The following is a 19,773-nucleotide window of genomic DNA, read 5'->3' as shown; positions in this document are numbered from 1 at the left end:
TTTTTATCCCTTCTGGATGGGAAAAAAAAAAAAAAAACCCTTTGCAGAAGTTTATAGTTTAATATCATTTTGACATTTGGTATCATCAATGTCGCAAAATAATAAGAAAATCAAACCCTAAGGGGTGATTTATTATTATGTTTTTGGAAAAATAAAAACATACATATATATTGGCAGCACTCTTTTGACACTTTTATATTTTTTTTTATCACTTAAAGAGAGAAGCATGTCTAGAATCGGGCGAGCTCTACACATGAGCTCTAAGGGCTCAACTTTAAGTGTAGGGTCTCTATGGAGAGACCATGCGTTTACAAATAATATGGTCCCAGCCGGGACATGGTATCCTCCAATGGTACAGTCGGAGGATGGAATGTGAGGTGGTATAAGCGGTGTCACCGGACATAAACGCAGATTCTCGGAGATGATGCTCTGAAGTTAATTTAGTTTTGCAAAATCCGACTCTTCTATCAAGCGGTCTCCAACTTGAGCGTCCAGTTCTGCTTTAGCTTTCCTTAGCACGTCTGGATGGTTGAGTAGATTGGCTAATGCCCATTCCATAGATGTAGCAACAGTCTCTGTTTTCCCCCAAGCAAACAACCACCTGCACAAAATATATAGTGAATTAAACTCAAGCCAGCTCCGACCCGAAAGCTAAGATGAGAAGGGTTTACCGGGTTGATACACAACCCAGAGCCCCAGAGTTTCACGTTGATGAATTATTTAATACGCTGACACAAAATTTGATGAAGCGGTTGAGAGAATAACAGGTGGCTTTAGGCATCATTTGTGGTTTTGTTTCCCTCTTTAGTGAGTGAAACTCTAAGAAATTGAAATGGGAGATGATACCAAAAATTGAGTGAATCAAAACAAAAACATCATTTTTCCTTAACAAGTTAAATGATTGAATCAACATAAAAAGGGTTAGGTTTGACTAACCAGAACTTGGCCTTTGATTATGTCATCAGTGTAGTATTCAGGCTGTTCTTCTTGCAAAGCGAGAAACCGGTTTATCATAGTGTTTCTGTCCCTGTCATCTCGATGCTCATCAACCAGTCCCTGTAAGAACACATCCATCTTCTTACTTAGTCTATCCAACTTCTTCAAGTGGCCTGTAATTGGTGGGAGATTACTGATCTTGCCTTGATTTCTTTTCTGGAGCAAGAAACTTGGTTTGAAAGACAAGAAACACAAAGCATGGAAGAAGAAGAGAGTAGCAAATGGTGAGGAGGGGGGGGGGTCTAAGGAATGTCTCAGAAATCAGTGTTGTTGGCTAGTATGAAGCAGAGGGATGCAAATACAGGGAATAAGATGGTTTATGAACTCCATCCTGTGATGACACTCACATCCTGTGATTATGATGGGAAAGTTACTCCTGAGGAGGTGGCAGCTGCTGCGATGTACTTGAAGGATACATCAGGCAAGGAAGGCATCCAAGAACTCATCAGCTGCTCCGATGTACTTGAAGGATGTATCATTTTGAATGTGTCTGCATGTTTCAACATTCATCACTTTCTTCTTATTAGAGGATTAATGCATTTGTTCTCTTGAGCTCAGCTCCTACATGCAAACTGGTTTTGGTTCTAAGAAGCCACATCTTATTTTGCTGAATTATAGAAGACATCTTATCATCTTTCCTCTTTTTACCATGCCACATGAAAAAATATTTCTTCGCCGCTAAAGCAAACAAGTCATACCTCTTATCGTCCTCCAGCTGCTTGTCCAAGTAAAATGATGGGATCATTGGTCCTATTGGCTTTATTGACCTTTGGCTTGCCAACCAGTTTACCGCCTGATGGAAATCAACAAAATTTTGAGTGCCACTGAAGTAAAAGGAGCATACTTTGAAATATGGTATCGTCTTGTGAGCAAAGAAAAGAGATTGTAGGTAGGAATTTGAAGCATTGCTGCTCTCGTTTATGTTGCTTTGTTTATCAATCAATTGTTGACTGCTTGCTTGTTTGATCGCACTTATTTTCAAGTATTATTTGTCATAATACTTGAAAACTTGGTGGACTTTTGTTGAAACTCAAGGCAACTGCTGAGCCACTTTATGTGAGGTTTGCTCAATAAGTAAGCATAGAGGCCCATTCCTCCTCGTGTCTGGTCTTCTTTGTCCAGCTCTCAATTATGTACTCATATTTGACTACAAGGCTGCTGGCATGGTATCTTCATATTAACACGAAAACATTGTTTTTCATGGGCTTTTCTACCCAGTTCTCAGTAAATCAGGCCTATGTTATGTAGCGAGTACTTTGCTAATCGGTATACTTCCATGATAGGTTTCCATGGAAATAGCTTGACTCATAGCTTGATCTGGGCTAGTTTTCAAGTTGAATTGAAATGAACTTTAGCATAAATGGCTTTAGAGAATTCACACGCGAATTGCAGAGGCAGGTGGATCATTAGATCATTAGTCACCCTGGCGTTTAAAGCTGTTTACTGCCTTCAAAATTGAACCAGAGAGAGAGAGAGAGCACTTACCACGGAAAAAGTCTCCGGCGGCTGTGAACATTCTAAAGAAAACGGGAAAACTAATTCCGTTGATCTATGAATGAAAATGGCAAAATTCCAGTATTGATGTGTGAAAGCATTCGAATAGCATCGAGCTTAATGCGCGACTCCAGAATATCAACGGGAGTTCCTCTCTGTTAAAATCAAGCCATAACTGGCCTGTAAAAAATCATGCCTGTGGCGCACCATGAATAATCATGGATCTTAGTTTCATTATCGTTGATCTTATGGTGTTATGGACATCGATTTCAATCAAGTTATATATATTATTAATGTAGACGGAAAAGGTTTTATTCTTAATCGAGTGAGATTCCTTATTAGTCCTGGGGAATTTAACATCGAAACAAATACTACTCTCATTGAAAATCTTGAAGTTAAACTACGAAAAACAAGTAGTAGATTTTTCTCAGCCTTAATTCACACGATTGAGATCAAGTAGAAGCATAAACTTCTCCTCGTTTTCTTTTTAAAGCAGATAATTATATTTGGTTTATTGATAAGAAGAGAATATATGTTTTTTTATTGTGTTATATGCTCTATATTTTATTTTGAGATAAAATATATAAGCTGAAAACTCGTAACAAAATCTTAAGATTATTCTTAGATGTAACAGGATGCCATGTACTGATCTTCGTTTTATATTTATATTTTTTTATAAATATTTTTGTGTTTTAAATCTATTTTTATATTCCAAGATATATATATTTAATCACATTTCTAATAATATTAATTTTTTTAAGAAAATAATAATGACAAACCTTGCAAACTTGAGTTCGTGACACTTTGATATTACGGTAAAAGTCTTTTCGGTGCGTTTTTATTTTTGTCAAGAAGGATAGATTGGAAGTATCCATTAATATTAATTTTGTGTATTATAATATAATCGTCTGTTAAGCTTGGCTTAACAAAATTAATGAAAGCAGAAGGAAAACAGAGAAATGAGAGAAGAATGATTCTGTTATTTCTTGGCGTGACTCTTACATAATCCTCCTATTGTTACCATTATATACTTAAACAATTTATTATATTTTAAACTAACTCTAACCGACTCCTACCCTAATTAATTCTGCACTAACAGTTCTCCAAACTTGTTGTGTAAACTACTTTGCTTTTTCTTCATAGACATTGCATCAACTTGTTTGTGTTTTGAATAATTTATATTTGATCTTGTGGAATAAAAAAGTTCTTCCTTGACTTTTTTTAATGGATTGAAGTGATTTGCCGACATTTCATCATCCACTTGCACTTCTTTTTCTTCGTAGACTTGTGAAGTCAAGATTCCCGAAGATCAATATCATCAATTAATTGTTGCTAATTTGGTTGAAGAAAGAAATATTTGTTAGGCTGATTTACTTCCATATTAATTATTGTTGGATTCCTAATCTGAATTTTAGAGTGGTTCTAACTTCTTAATCTGAATTGATGGAAACAATTTGATTTCTTAATTATTGTTAATACGATTCGATATGTAACTAGTGTATTTATATATCTTTTTTCTCAACCAAATCCTTCAACTCCATAATATTTGACCAAAATAAAAATAAAAACCCATTAATTCTCTGTGAATTATGAAGAAGTATAATTTCTGTAAGCAAACAACATAATTTATCTTTGACATTTCAAACAACTTGTTGTCAATCATATTTTCACGGGCCCTACAATTATTTTTTTTAGTCTATTATTTGTTATTGTTTTTCTTCAAGCTTGTGGAATGGGGTGTTTCTCCAACTTGTTGTTTAAGTTACTTCGCTCTTTTTCTTTTTTTTTTGCATAGACTTGTGAAGTCAAGATTCCCGAAGATCAATATCATCAATTAATTGTTGCTAATTTGGTTGAAGAAGTGAACTCAAGATTCCCGAAGACTTGTGAAGTCAAGATTCCCGAAGATCAATATCATCCATTACCCAATTAAAAAATTGAAAGTGATCGTTGATATTTTGTAATTGCTTTCACTTTCGTTGGTGCGAACTCCTCATGTAATTTCCTGATGCTTCAGTAGTAACCATGCAATTATTAATTCGTCGACTTGACCCATGATCGATCCCCTTTTGTATTGAATGAGGATGGACCCAGTTTATAAAAGAGTATTGTTCTCAAGACCACATAATATATATGTGTGTGTGTGTGTGTGTGTGTGCAGGCAGAGTAACAAAACAAAACCATTATTTTATTTCCCTGCAAGTTTTCTCTCCGATGTTGAGTGGAATATCAAAGCACCTTTTATCGGTGCATTACCCAGCCCTTCTTCTTCTAGTCATCCTAGCCGGCCACCAGAGTTGCAGTGCTAGAAAGAACATTGTTTACTGCGCTCCATCTTCTTGTGGCAACATCCGTAATATTAGCTTCCCTTTTCGACTAAGCACCGATCCCAATAGCTGCGGCGACAAAAAATATGAACTCACTTGTGAAAACAACCGCCCAGCTTTATACTGGAAGGGCGTAAGATATTACGTTCAGGCAATCGATTACAGCAACTTCACGATTCGACTTGTGGATGCTGATGTTCAGAAGGATGATTGCTTCTCTATCCCTCGTCATTCTTTATTATACGATGAATATGTCTCCTACTACAGGGATTATTATCTTGAATCTTATACATCAACTTTTGTTTTTATGAGTTGCCCAAAGCCAATACCGAGTCCTGCAGACAATATTGTGGATGCTTCTTCATGCAAAAATGGTAGTACTCTTTTTAATTCCCACAATATGGAGGGTTATTCCAGCTATGTCTTTATTAGTTATTCCAGCAATGTCTTCAGTGGTGATTCCTATGTTACGGGTTCTTCCACCTTGGGGGACATACCGGACTCATGCCGTGTAAATTTGATGTATCCCGCGCCTTTTTGTCCTTTTGATCAGCTGGAAAATATTTCCTATATAGATGTGCACGGTTGTATTCTATATGGGTTTGATCTTTCATGGTATTGCGGTACGTTACTCTCTCTCTCTCTCTCTCTCTCACACACACACACACGCACGCACGCACATAAATATCTCAACGACACAGTTCGCTGATAAAAAGAGGAAAATAATGCGTTACCGTTTGTCTTAAGCTCTTATTAGCTCTTTCATTCATATACATGTAGGTTAAGCGGTTCTCCAATCCAAAAAGGATTATTCTCTTAAAAGGATTTTAAATTAATTTCATTAATTTAACTCTTTCTTTTTTATATATATATACATGTAGGATTAAGCGGTTCTCCAATCCAAAATGCAATAGGTAAGTACCTCTCTTTCACATCACAGTTATATTTTTTATATCAATATGCGAATATAAACATGATTGTCATATTTATTTTATTTTATAATCTGTTTGTTTTGTTTGAAATAAAATAAATAATAATAATAATAATTAATTGTTATTATATTACCAATACACGGAACATTAACATATATATCCAATGGGCAATGACCAGAGTGCTTGGCTTGATTTTTAAACACCCTCTCGACAGTTATATATGAAATTTATCTTTCTCTCTCTCTCGGATTTTAAAATCATATACCTCTTTCTTACAGCCTTATTAATTTTTTAAAAAACAAATATTTTCTTTATCATAATTTTAATTTTACACCCCATATATTATATAAAACTGACTTTCACCTTGTAATGATAATTTAAAATATTATATACAATTGCTCAACCTTTTTAAATTAAAATGCATAATTATTTTATATTCCCAATAAAAAGTATTATCGGTGTTACTTAGTCTCTTTTATTATTTGTTTTGTTTTCCTTGCAGGTTTTCTGGCTAATAATCATATACTTGGTAAGAACTTTTTTATTTATCTAAATTCTTGAACATAAAACCCAAATAAGGTTCAAGACATTAAAAAAATGGATTGGAGAGAGAGATCTTTAGAAACTTTGCTATTACGTAAACTTTCTAACTTTTCTACCTAAAATCTTGAAAAATTGCATGAAAGATGGTGAAAGGTCGAGTATGAAGTAAGGATATCCACTATAGATGCCTATTTCTAGCTAAGTTTAAAGCAAATTTAAGAAGTTTTGCCGTTAAAAATATATGAATTTGTTGAAATGATTAGCTCTCAGAATGATAATCCACTCTGTTAATAATGAATTCAATTCGATACTTTTTTAGTACATTTCTTCTTAATTTTGCTTTAAACTCTCCAAGTCTATTTCTAGTTATGAGGTTTTTTGAATACCAAAACACACTTGCATGCTCTTTCCTTCAGTTAAATTTATGAATTATAAGATTCTGAATATTGACGCAATGTTATCTTTTCCTTGAAATGTAGTCATCAAGTTATGTCCGCCAAACAATTATTTATCAGGTGAGGAGTCTTTATTTATTATGGTTCAATTTTGCAAAAAGAATATACGGATTAGATTTGATATATTTATCTCAAAGGCATTTTCTTTATTTTTTTGTATACCAAAATCTTAGACATTGACAATACCTTTTATTCTTCTTCTTTTTTTTGGTGAATATAGTTTGCACGATGTTTTATCGAAGCTCGGGTGAGTTAATTTATTTTATCTTATTATAACACTTTCTAAGAAGAGTAGTACTAATATCATTTATATGTTTTTATATATATATTTCACATATTTACTTTGCTATTTTTCTGTTATTGTAGGGCAACCGATCGCGGTTGGAATACGAGTTTTATAAAAAACGGTGAGGATTAATTAGCTCATGCATGTCTTATTTAGGCTAAATTACAAATCTTTCTTCTCTTTACAAAAAATGGATGTGAAAAATTTTCTTTTATTCGGTTCAAAAGAGTTAATTCTAAAATATTTGGTGTTAGTTTAGATAATTATACTTAATTATATTTTAAGTTTAATTAGAAGTATCATAAAATTATTACAAAACCATACAAAAGTTTAAAAATTATTACAATTCAAAATTCCTTAATAATTTTTCTTGAAGGATGGTTTTAAAAAAGTTTAATGCATATATATTGGGTATAAATAGATTTTTTTTTTTTAATATTTTATTTTCCTTTATAAGAGGTTATTATAATTTAATTAAGAATCTTACCAATTGCTAAAATTTTGATGTATAAACTACGTACATTTCCATAATGATTATACATGCATTGTTTAGCGCATGAAGGAGCATCGAGATAGAAGTTTTTTGAATTTAACAGAGATTATTAGCAAGTTTATCCATATAATATTATTTTTATCCTTATCTATTTTCTTGGTTTTTTCATAATTATTACAATTTTAGTTTCTCTCTCTTAAAAATTAGGATTATGTTGAAACTTTCCTTGGATTTTGGTGTGTCCAAAGGTCAACTATTCAAAGTGACTATCAAAAGCATTGCCTTTATGTAATATTGCTTGTGTTTCTTAGTTTCTAATTTGTTTTTTCATTCCCTTCATGTATTTATTTTGCAGGACAGACTCAAGTTCTTATTATCTTATATAACCCGAAGATCATCTCTTCGGATGCACTAAAGCATTTTCATAGTTTTGCTCATTACCGGCTTGTGCTATAACTTAGTAGTTCATCCAAAGCCGGTAAGTTGTTCTCTTTTGCTTTCTCATGGAATAACTGTGAAAAACTCTGAAACCATTAAAGTGTATGTATATATGATTAAGATCTTGAAAAATCTTTAAAAGATAAATATCAATTTAGAGATACATATTTAATAGTTTCATCCATGCATTACCTTTGCTCATTTTCATCATTTTAAATTGTTAAAAATAAAGTCTTTCAAATTTAAAAATTCCTCAATTCAATTTTCTAATTACTTATTTTCTTTGCAACCAATGTCAATTTTTCAATTAAATATGGAGAAGTGTCAAAAAATTAGAAAATTCCAAGTTAACCAAAAATAAAAGAAAGATAATACAAATTATAAAAAAACATTGAAAAAAATATCAAACTTAAAATCTCTAAAAACTCTTAAGAGACAAATTAAAATACTAGATTAAAATGGAAAAAATAAATTGTAACCCTTCATTGAAATTTTAAAATGACAATGAATGTATATTAAGATTCAAAACCATTAAGTGCGATATTATCTCTAAGTATTTGTACTTCAAATGGTTTCATCCATTATCTTTTGCATATCTAAAACATTATCAATTAAAAAAATAGAAAAAAAAAATTGCAAAGCATCTAGTAAAAAAAAAAGAAATGCGAGTATATTAAAATTTTTCTTAAATATTAAAAAATAAAAAATTAAATAGAAAAAGAATACTTAACATATTTTATTTCTCTTTTCTCTGTTATAAAAAAAACAATATTTACAATACTCTATGTGTTTTTTTTTTTTTTTTCTAATGGTTTGTCAATTTCATTTTTCAATCTTATTTTTTTTTCAAATTTATCTCAATTTTCAAAATTTGAAAAATTTTCTAATATTTCTCAATTGTTGATTTTATAAAAATGTTTAATTATTCTTTTTTTTAAAACAATATATAAGGTGTAAAAATTCTATATTCTTGGCATGCTTGACATTTAATGGAAGCATTGATCAAATCACAATAGAGGATCATATTAAAAAATATCTAGAGTAAAGGGACTGAACAAATAAAAAAATAATATTAAAAATATCAAGAATGGAGGTGTGAAATAATACAATTATTTCATTGTTTATTAGAGCTCTGAGTTTTAAAATTAGAGGATTAGGATGGAATTAAAAAAATGAATTAAATTTTGAGGACTCATTTTAATTGTTGTCTAAGAAATAAAAAGAGATATTTTATAAGTAATGCAATAAAATTACAAAATTTGAAAACAACATATATTGGCAAGAAAAACTTTATATATATATATATATATGTTTTTATGTTTGGATTTTTCCCTTAAATCAATGAAATCTCAATTAAATTTTATTTGGTGATAAGAAATTCAAATTAAAAAAAAAAAAAAAATCAATGCTTTTGTGGATACATGTTTGAATTAAGAATCATAATTTCATTTAGAAAAATAAAATTTACATGGAAATCTAATAAACAAATAATATGTTTCCATAATTGATTAATGTTCTTATAATGTCTATATGCAGGGATATATCATACATTATTATTCATTTGTGGGCTTCCATGTCTCATAACCTTATTGGTCTATAAATGGCGAAGAAGGCATTTATCAATGTATTGTAAGATTGAAGAATTCTTGCAAAGTCATGATCATAATCTCACGCTTATAAGGTATTCTTACTCGGAGATTAAGAAGATAACTCATGGATTCAATGACAAGTTAGGTGAAGGAGGTTATGGCTCGGTGTACAAAGGAAAGCTTCGTAGTGGCCGTTTGCAGCTGTAAAAATTTTGCGCAAAGAAAAAGGTAATGGGCAAGAATTTATCAATGAAGTTGCAACCATTGGAAGAATTCACCATGCAATGTGGTGCAACTTATAGGCTTTACTGTTGAGGGCTCAAAGCGTGCCCTTATATATGAGTTCATGCCTAATGGATCTCTTTGAAAAAAGTATATTTTTTCTAGGCAAGGTACCATACCGCTGAGCAACCCAAAAAAAATATATGAAATTTCTCTTGGGTGGCTCGTGCATTGAATATCTACATCAAGGTTGTGACATGCCAGATTTTGCATTTTGACATCAAGCCTCACAACATTCTTCTCGATGAAAAATTTCACTCCAAAAGTCTCAGATTTCGGACTTGCAAAAATTGTATCCAACTAAATAATAGCATTGTGTCCCTTACTATGGCTAGAGGAACGATAGGATACATGGCTCCTGAGTTATTTTACAAAAGTATCGGAGGCGTCTCTTACAAAGCTGATGTCTATAGTTTTGGGATGTTGTTGATGGAAAATGGTTGGTAGAAGAAAAAATCTGAATGCATTGGCAGATCATTCAAGTCAGATTTACTTCCCTTTATGGATTTTATGACCAGGTTAATGAAGGAAAAGGAATATACTTGAAGAATCAAGCGATAGAGCAGGAAAAGAACACAATAAAAAAGATGACTAAGTGGCATTATGGTGCATACAATTGAAGCCTATTGATCGTCCATCAATGCATAGAGTTGTACAGATGCTTGAAGCAGATATTGAATCTCTACAAATGCCTCCTAAGCCTTTTATCGTTCCACAACAGACATCAAATGATGATAGGATCAATATGGCTAATCCAACAAGTTTAAGAGATCCGTCGAATGTTTGTAGCGTTGATTCTTCATATCAATTTGGTCGTTGATAGAAATACTCTTATATGTTTGTTTATTTAAGTAATATGTTAATTTTGTATGCCTTAACTATCTGAATTTTGATGATAGTCGTGTTTGTTGTCGCATAAGTGCAGCGTCGCGGCGATTGCCCACCCCCCATCATCGAGTGTGGTAAGTCTATCTATTGTGGAAAATATGGTGAGACAAGGAATTCCTTGTTTCTTAGGAGTGAAAAATAGAGTGGGAGTCGCCACCTAGTATTGTGATCACTAGGAACCCTAACTAGTCTCAGAGATTGGGTACGGAGACTGGTTGCGTAAAGGGAAGGTATTAGCTCCCCAAATACCCATGCCTAGGTAAGTTGCATTGTTTATTGTCTAAAAAAATTCTAAGGTCTTATATGTTGGTCCGTCTAGGGTTCAAGAAAAGCCCTCTTCAATAAGGAAGGTTTCTTATCTTTGGGGTAAAAATCTAACCGGACTAATATCTATAAAAGGACTACCTTTTTAATATCGAGAATACATTTTACGTATAAATTTGTAATCCCAGACATTAAAAACAAAACAAAATAATTTTTTGAAATATTGGTCAAGTTCTCATGACTTTAATAAACTGATTATTAAAGCTAAAATGCATGCTAAAAATAATATATTTTTTTGAAGTTTTCTTTGTTGTATAAAAAATAAAATATGAGTTTTTTTTTTAGTTTCTGAGAGACTTGGCCGTATGCCTAAAGATAAAAGTTCTTTTTTTGAAAACTGGGTATTTTTAATACCGGATTTGTATTTTTATGATATAAAAATACACACCCAATCTTAATCTAAATGACATAGAAAAATCCATGGAAAAATCACAATTTAATATATATATATATATATATAACACAAGAACAAATAATAATAATAATAATAATAAATAAAATAAAACGGACTAGGCTGGGCGTATATTGGTTCAGCCACAAGGCTGGACTCAGCCCAGCCGCATGGGCTGGGCTGATGTTCCAGCCTTTAGTTAACAGGGCTAGACTCAACCCAGCTGCGTGGGTTGGGCTTATGGTCTAGTCCGTATAAAATAGGGTTGGACTCAGCCCAGCCGCGTGGGCTGGGCTGATTTTCTAGCCTGTCGTAGAAGGAAAAAAAACCATGACTGATTATTGTGCATGAGCACAGTAACCAGTTAATTAATTACCTGGTTACTGTGTGCATGCATAGTAACCGACTAATTATTTTCTTCTTGCATGCAGAACGTGTACAATGCACGTTCTGTAGGCAAGAAGATGATTAATGACCGGCGTGAGGAGGGGAAGGGAATTTACCTAAGGCAATGATCTCGAATGGCTGAGCTGACGGTGGTGCTAGTGACTGTTCACGATGGCACTGCGGTAGCGGTGACGGTGAAACCTAGTGACAGCAGCGGTGCTTTTTCTTTCTCAAATAAAATTTTCTTAATCAATAGGGCTCTCACCTGTCAATGATATACTGTCAAATTTCAATATTTGTATTTTGAACCTCCTAAACCAAATTTTGACCATTTTTTGGGCGCTTTGACATCCTCTTTTCATTGATATCTTATTTATTTATTTATTATTTTATTATCTTTATATTTTTTATCTTTATTTTTTGTATTTTCTCTTTTTCTTGTGTGGGGACCCAAAAATGAGTTACAATATTTGTTAAAAACTTGCAATTAAACTGGCTTACAAAGCATCCAATATACACTAGTCATGTATCGTTCTCACATTAAAATATGAATTTCTAAAAATTACTTAATGTTTGTTCCATTATGACATTGTTTCTTTTTATTTTATTAAAAATAACTTGTTGACTCTTATAGTTATTCAAAACTTTAACTGGTCTTTTAGAGATTTATGATAAGGGACATGTTAAGTCTAAGAAAAGATAATATCATCCCTGAAACATCCAACCTGAAATAGATTGCACTGTCAGTCTTGTCTTCATTGCTAATAGTTTGTTATGCTATACTATTATGATTTATTTACAAGGGTGATGGTGAGTTTATCATAATATATTAAACTCTTTATTGAGGGTTCAAACCTAACCATTTTAAAGTCCAGTTGGTTAATTTTGTCACTCTCAATTACTTAGTGAATTACCAACTCTAAGTTGATCAATCCTAATCACAACTCAAATTATATCTATGGATATACTAGTGAGCCTATATTAAGCTTAGTAAACCCAACTCAGATCAACACTTCAAACTCTAATGTAATGTCTTGAAAGTAATGGTTTGTTGTGAGTATATTTATTTTAAGCATAAAAAATAAAGAACAAAAAAAAAAATTTTATTTGAGAAAAAAAAAAGACAAAAGTTTGTTTTGTTAAATTTTGGATATGTCGGTCTAATGAGCCTTTAGATTTTAACAAAAACTTATTATGACTAATAAACTTGTCATTAAGTTCAAATATGCATGCATAAATATTTTTTTTTTTAAATAACATAAATCATTCTCTTCGTGAAACAAACAGGATGCAACTTGGAACTACTGCAACTTGAAAAACAAACAGGATGCAAGCTTAGATTAATCAAATTGGAACTTTTTCTAAAAATCTCTTCAAAAATCATTGCAATAGCAAAATGAAATCAACTCCATTCTCTCGTCATTCTTCTATTTATACAAACAAAAGCACCCATAAGCGGAATGAATTCATTGAAGCAAGCTGAAGTGCTCAGAAAAAAAAAAGGGAACATACGTGGAAAGATGGTGGTACTACTTGTTGTAACCTATTTTTGGATTCCCGGATAAAAAATAATAAAATAATAATAATAATAATAAATCAAATTATATTATATTATCAAAAAAAAATATGATAGTGAAAAAGGATTTCAAAACACTAAAAAAAATGATCAAAAAATTGGTTGAGGAGGTTTAAAAATACAAAGATTAAAAATTTGGCAGTATTTTATTGATTGATGAGAGCCCTGTTGACAAAGAAAATTCAATTTGAGGAATAAAAGTCCAAAATCAGATGTTTATGGACTCAATTAAATTTTATTGAAGGTTTAATTGAATTTATGGAGAGTTTGATTGCAAGGAAAATTAATTTTTGGAGTTAATTTGGGCTTTAATTGGAAGAAATTAAAGTTCTGGGGTCAAATTAAAGTTCTTGGTCAAATCAGGGGCTTAATTACATAAATATTAAAGTTTTATGGCCAATTAGAGACTTAATTGAAGAAATCTGAGACCAAGGATCAAAATGCAAAACACGCGCAAATTGAAGGACTAATTTTTGAATATGACGCGTTGTGGCGCCAAAATCCATTTAAATGAAATGACGTGTTTTGGAAAAAACAGCGTTGTTTCATACATTGTTAAAAAAAAAAAAACCTTGAAACAGTGCCGTTTTGAACGACACCCATGTCTTCTTCTTCCCCTGGATGTGCGAAGCAGGGGAGGAAGAACAAGATTTTTTCCTCTATTCCACCGCCAGCTCTCTCTCAAAAAGACACCAACAATCCACTTGCTTGCCACGTGGTGGAAGAATGGAGGGGACGTACCCCTTGAGTGGTTCGGGCGGCAACACAAATGGCTGCCCAGCCAGCCACATATCATTCCCTGTTTTTGCCTATAAAAACAGGGGAAGGGGAAGACCAAAAAAAGGAGAGTGTACAGAAAGGGAAGAAGAAAACAAAAAACAAACAAATTGAGAGAAAGACAACAAGAGAAGAGAGAGAACACAAAAGAGGGGAGAGGGGAGAGGGAAGAGGGAAGAGCAGAGAAGGTCAGGTAGACCGAAAGAGGAACAAAACTGAAAGAGAAAGAAGAAGAACAGAAAAAAAAAAAAAAAAAAAAAAAAAACAGAGGAATAGAGAGAGAAGAAAGGAGAAGCACATGGATATAGAGGAGAGAACCGAGAGTAAAAACAGAAAAAAGAGAAGAAGAAAACGCAGGGGTTGCTGTCTTTACACAGAAAAAGAAGAAGCATTGCAGCCGCCGCAAGTCAGCCCTTCTCCCTTTCTTCTTCTCCTTTGCTGCCATGCTCCACTGTTCACATGCTATGTGAACAGTGTAGGCACTGTTCACGTAGATGGGCCAAGTTCGGCCAGCCCATGCATTTGGGCCTGGTTCGGCTCATTTCAATATATATATATATATATATATATATATATATATATATATATATGTGTGTGTGTGTGTGTGTGTGTGTGTGTGTGTGTGTGTGTGTGTGTGTGTTGTGATTTGCTAACCTTTTTGATTTATGTCTTTTTTTACTTAATATCGATCTGTATTTTATGTCGTTAAAAATACAAAATCCGATATTAAAATACCAGGTTTTCGTCAAAAGACTTCCTTTAAATGCAAAAAAATTTGAAAAAAGAGAAAAATGTTTTTTGTGCATATAGGCAAGTGTCTCAGAGCTAAAAATCATATTGTATTTTTCATACATAAAAAAAAAAAAACAATGTTTTAGCATGCATTTTGACTTTAATAACCAGTTTATTAAAGTCAAGAGAACATTGACCAAAATTTCAAAAACAACAAAAAATTTATTTTGTTTTGTTTTAATATCAGGGTTTATGAATTTATACGTAAAACATCTTTCTAATATTAAAAATGTATTTTATTTTGACGACTTAAAATAATTAGGTTTTTTACCTGATAAGATAAGAATCTCCTTACAAATGAGAACTTTTCTTGAACCATAGACAAATCAACAAATAGAAACCACAACAAGATCTTAGATTTTATCAGACATTAAAGCAATGCATCCTATCTTTGGTAGAGCATATTTGGGGTGCTAATACATTCCCTTGACGCAATCAGTCTCCGTACCTAATCTCTAAGACTAGTTAGGGTTTCTAGTGACTAGAATACTAGGTGGCGACTCCCATTCAAATTTTTCACTGATAAGAGACAAGAATTGATACACATTTGCCAGGTAGACCCTTACAATTTTTCCTTGAGGATGTACAATCTTCGTGACACAGCACACGTTCGACACTACTCTTCAAGAACAAAAAAAATATTTGTTTCATTAAGAAAAGTATGTCAATAATATTTTTTTTTATTTTTTAAAAATTATTTTTGAAATCAGCACATTAAAATGATTTGAAAACATTAAAAACATATTAATTCAAAATAAAAATAAAAATAATTTTTTTTTAAAAGCACTTTTGAAACGCAATGCCAAACATGTCTAAGCTGTGATTGGAGCAAAACTTGGATAAAAAATCACCCTTTCCATACATGTTTGCAAACCCAGATTTTATGCTAATTTAATATGAAAGGTACCAATTTTAGTTGAAAGAAGAAAGTAGTATGTTTTATGCCAACCCTTTGATTTTGTAGATTTTATCTCAAAAAATCAAAATAGATTTGATACAATAAAAACTTATTTTAAAACATCATCACTAATGGAATAAGGGTTGAATAAGACCACAAAAGTAGGTTAATTTTTTATACAAATTCAATTTGTTCAAGAATAAAAAAATACAAAAATCTCTCACACGTTAAAATTAAAAAATTAAGAAGTATTATTCATCAATGGCTGCCAAAATTTAAGTTACATATATTTAAATAGTTTTGAGAAATCAACCCTAATGGATCTATTATTATATGCTGAATTGATCCACTTATAAAATTTATCTAAAAACCTTTACTAATAAACTCAAACTCTAATTCAAACAAGCCTTAGGCTATAGCAAACAAAAATAAAAATAAAACTCATAAATCATAAGTCTTTATCTGCCCAATGATCCTAAAAATCAATATGTTATTAAATACCACCCGTTTTTTTTTCCTTGTGTAATTAGGACGAATAAAAATTCCTTATAAGAAAATGATTTTAGAACATTAATAAATTCTAACATACTTAGAAATTATGTTGTAACTCATTAAAGATCCTTGTAAAATTAGAAAATTTTCAAAACAAGTTGTCACATCTTCGTAGAAAAAAGATTTTTACGAAATAGAAAGTCTATAAGTCAAAAGAAAATAAATAATAAAATTTATATAGTCTGTTCTGACCTATATTACAAGCCTGTACCGAACACCGATTCACCTGAAAGTTTGCCTCGACATAAAAAATTATCTTTAAAATTTTGTGATAAAATTTTAATTCAATTCAATAATTTAGTTTAAAATTATATTTAATAACGTATAATTATACCGTACTTTTACTATATAATTCGAATCTACCTTCCATAAATAAATAAAATATTGAAGGAAGAGAGACTTTGGGACGCCTCACATCACGGGTGACCACAGGAGATGTGGATGCATTGGAATTTTGAATGCCAAGTCTGTCAGTTTAAAAACAAAAAAAAACAACTATATATGCACGTCGTTTAAGGACCACCCACAAGTTGGCCTACTGGTATTTCCATTTACAATTTTGGGGACGAAGAACTAGCTACCTACTGATTACTCCTTTCAATGTTGACAACTATCCAACTATAGATATTTAATCGGCTTATTTATTGTTATATTTTTATTAATATGTGTGTTTAAATCAGCTTGCATGTACCTCGACTAATCACACGAGCTTTGAAATTAACGACCATATAAATCTCAACTGACCATCAATATTAACAACCACAAGTCTTGAACCTGAGATCTCAGAAGGAGTAAACATTTTATTCCCAAACTCTTACTATTGGGTCAACTACTAGATAATTGGCTTATTTTATATTATATTGCATGTGGCAAAGGCCAAAAAAGCAACGAGTTAGATCCTGAGTTTGCTCTCTAAAGATTACCAATTTAAGTTTCACAAACCTCAGGACTACTAGAAATTTACATGGTTATTAACTCTAGAATTTTAATAATATGCGTAAACATTCCGGACACCTACGATTAAAAAAAAATTGATACATATGAAACACCCGATGCAATGGGCTACGTTCAATTTTATTTTCTCCCATTTAGGATTTTTGTCTAATAAACACACTCAAAATGCAATCATTTAGTTTTTGTTCGGTAATATAGTAATTTCTGTGGTTATATTGAAAAAATAAATATAAATTATAATTTAAAAATTATACTGTGTTTTGCTTATTCAAATGATTTTAGTAGGAAAACATGTTTAATAAATAAGCATGCAATTAGGCAGTGTGAAACCATTAAATTACAAACAAGCATACGATCGCTAGCTAGTCAACAATCGCTAGCTAGTCAAGATTGAGACAACCTTGAAACTTCAAGATTATGTCAACTTGATGTTTGTCAAGTTAGAGATAAGTTCATTGATGTTGGAATTTGAAGTCTCCTCCACTGATCAACTCCTTGAAATGAAAATCACTTGGAAAAAGCAATCTCTTCTGTTTTCACACTTCCATGTTCATTATCTTTTTAGCTGTAGATTGCCACCTTCCACTACATGGGCGGCAGGTTACTAATTCTAAACAAAAGACCGTGTGTCTCTTGGCTTTCCGCGAGCAGTGATTTTCCATATCCAAAAGCCAAGGCCTGTGGACTGCAATTCAATGTTCAACTTTGATGGCAAAAAGTAATTTAAATGAACCGGCAAATAATTCAGATCTAGATGCCATCTTCATTACTTTAGATTCGTGTAAAGTCAAATCATGCCAAAACAAGAAGCTCAATCATGTCGACTAGCTTGACTTTCCTAACTGGAAGCCATAAAGAAGCTGCCCACCCCTTCTTAATTTGGTAGGAGCTCTTCATGTAATTTACTAAAACATATGCTATAAAACTCATGTCCAAAGTGTAACAAAACGATTGGTGTCCTGATGTTCAGTGGAACATTAAGGCACCTCTTTGGTGCATATGCAGCCCTTCTTTTTCTACAGATCATAGCCATCCACCATAGCTGCAGTGCTAGAAAGAACAGCAATTACTGCTCTCCTTCTTCCTGTGGAAACATCCATAATATCAGCTACCCTTTTTGATTAAACACCGATCTCAAAAGCTGCGGCCACAAAAGTTATGAACTTAATTGTGAAAACCATCGTCCAACTTTATACTTGAAGACGGTGAAATATTATGTTCAGGCGATCGAATACAGTAACTTCACTGTTCGACTTGTGGAAGCTGCTGTTCAGAAGGATGATTGCTTCTCCATACCTCATTAAATTCTACGTTCAGCTCCCGCAATGCGGAAGGTTACTCCGATGTCATGGTTGCTGCCGACTTGGTGAAGGTACCGGACTTATGCCGTATAAATTTGATCTGTTATGCCAGAAAACATGACCAATATTTCCTACAGAGATGTCCTGGTACTCAGGATGATATTTTGTTATATGGATTTGAGCTTTCCTGGTACTCAGCTTGTTGTGATTCTGTCAATGAGATCTAGTACTGCAACTATGATAGTACATATTGTGATTCATACGGTGCGTTTTCTTCTCTCTATCTCTCTCTGCGCTTACCTTAATTTGAATATAGATTTCACAACAGCACAAATCTCTCTATTTTATACTTGATAAAAGAGGTGTTTTATGCAAATCCATGACCATTGTCTTGTTGTTGTGACATTGCTTAAAGCTTTATCTTGTTCTGGGTTTATTATAAGTTAATTGGCCTAGATATATATCTTCCCATTGATCATACATATTTTCTTCTTCTTGTTAGCTCTTGGTGGCTTTGACCTATATTTTTTTTTTTTCAAACTACTAGAGGTAGTATAATCAATCTTAACAGTACATTGTAACGACAAAAAAAGGGGGGAAAAACGAAAAGAAAGAAAATTGATTCTACTGAAAGTGTTAATGTTTGTGTCTTCAAGCTCTTGCTATATACATATTTCCTTCATATCTCAATTAAACACAACTTCTAGGCCGTGTTTGATTGCAGGAAAGCTGCTTTTCCTATGTTTGGCGACGATAAAGAAAAATAATGAAAGGAAACTGAATTCCATCCATCTATAATTAATAATGTGCTCGAAGGAAAGTGTTTTCCTTCTGTTAGAAAAGGAAAACACTTTCCTTTCGACGTGCGTAGCGCACGCCTTCACTTGCTATAGTGGCAAGCGATATAATTCACTTGCCACAGTAGGCAGTGATATGATTCACTTGCCACTGTGTCAAGTGAATTATAATTCGCTTGCACTGTAGCAAGTGAATTATAATTTGATTGCACTGCAGCAGTTAATTAAAATGCAAAGCGGTGGGTTTTTGATTAAATCAAAGTTTAATTAATTCCTCAAACTCATTAATTCTTAAATTAAA

The 19,773-nt window shown here is 32.3% G+C and overlaps 2 pseudogenes; both read left to right on the top strand.

The window, feature by feature from the left end:
- LOC118055646 (uncharacterized) overlaps positions 1–6,716 on the top strand; it is a 49,318-nt pseudogene extending 42,602 nt beyond the window's left edge.
- LOC140955397 (rust resistance kinase Lr10-like) lies at positions 1,246–10,733 on the top strand (annotated as a pseudogene).
- Positions 10,734–19,773: the final 9,040 nt, after the last annotated feature.

The sequence above is a fragment of the Populus alba genome, chromosome 3, assembly GCF_005239225.2.
Source record: "Populus alba chromosome 3, ASM523922v2, whole genome shotgun sequence".
NCBI lineage: Eukaryota > Viridiplantae > Streptophyta > Magnoliopsida > Malpighiales > Salicaceae > Populus > Populus alba.
The sequence above is the reverse complement of the archived record's forward strand: the minus strand, read 5'-3'. Positions and strand labels throughout refer to the sequence as shown.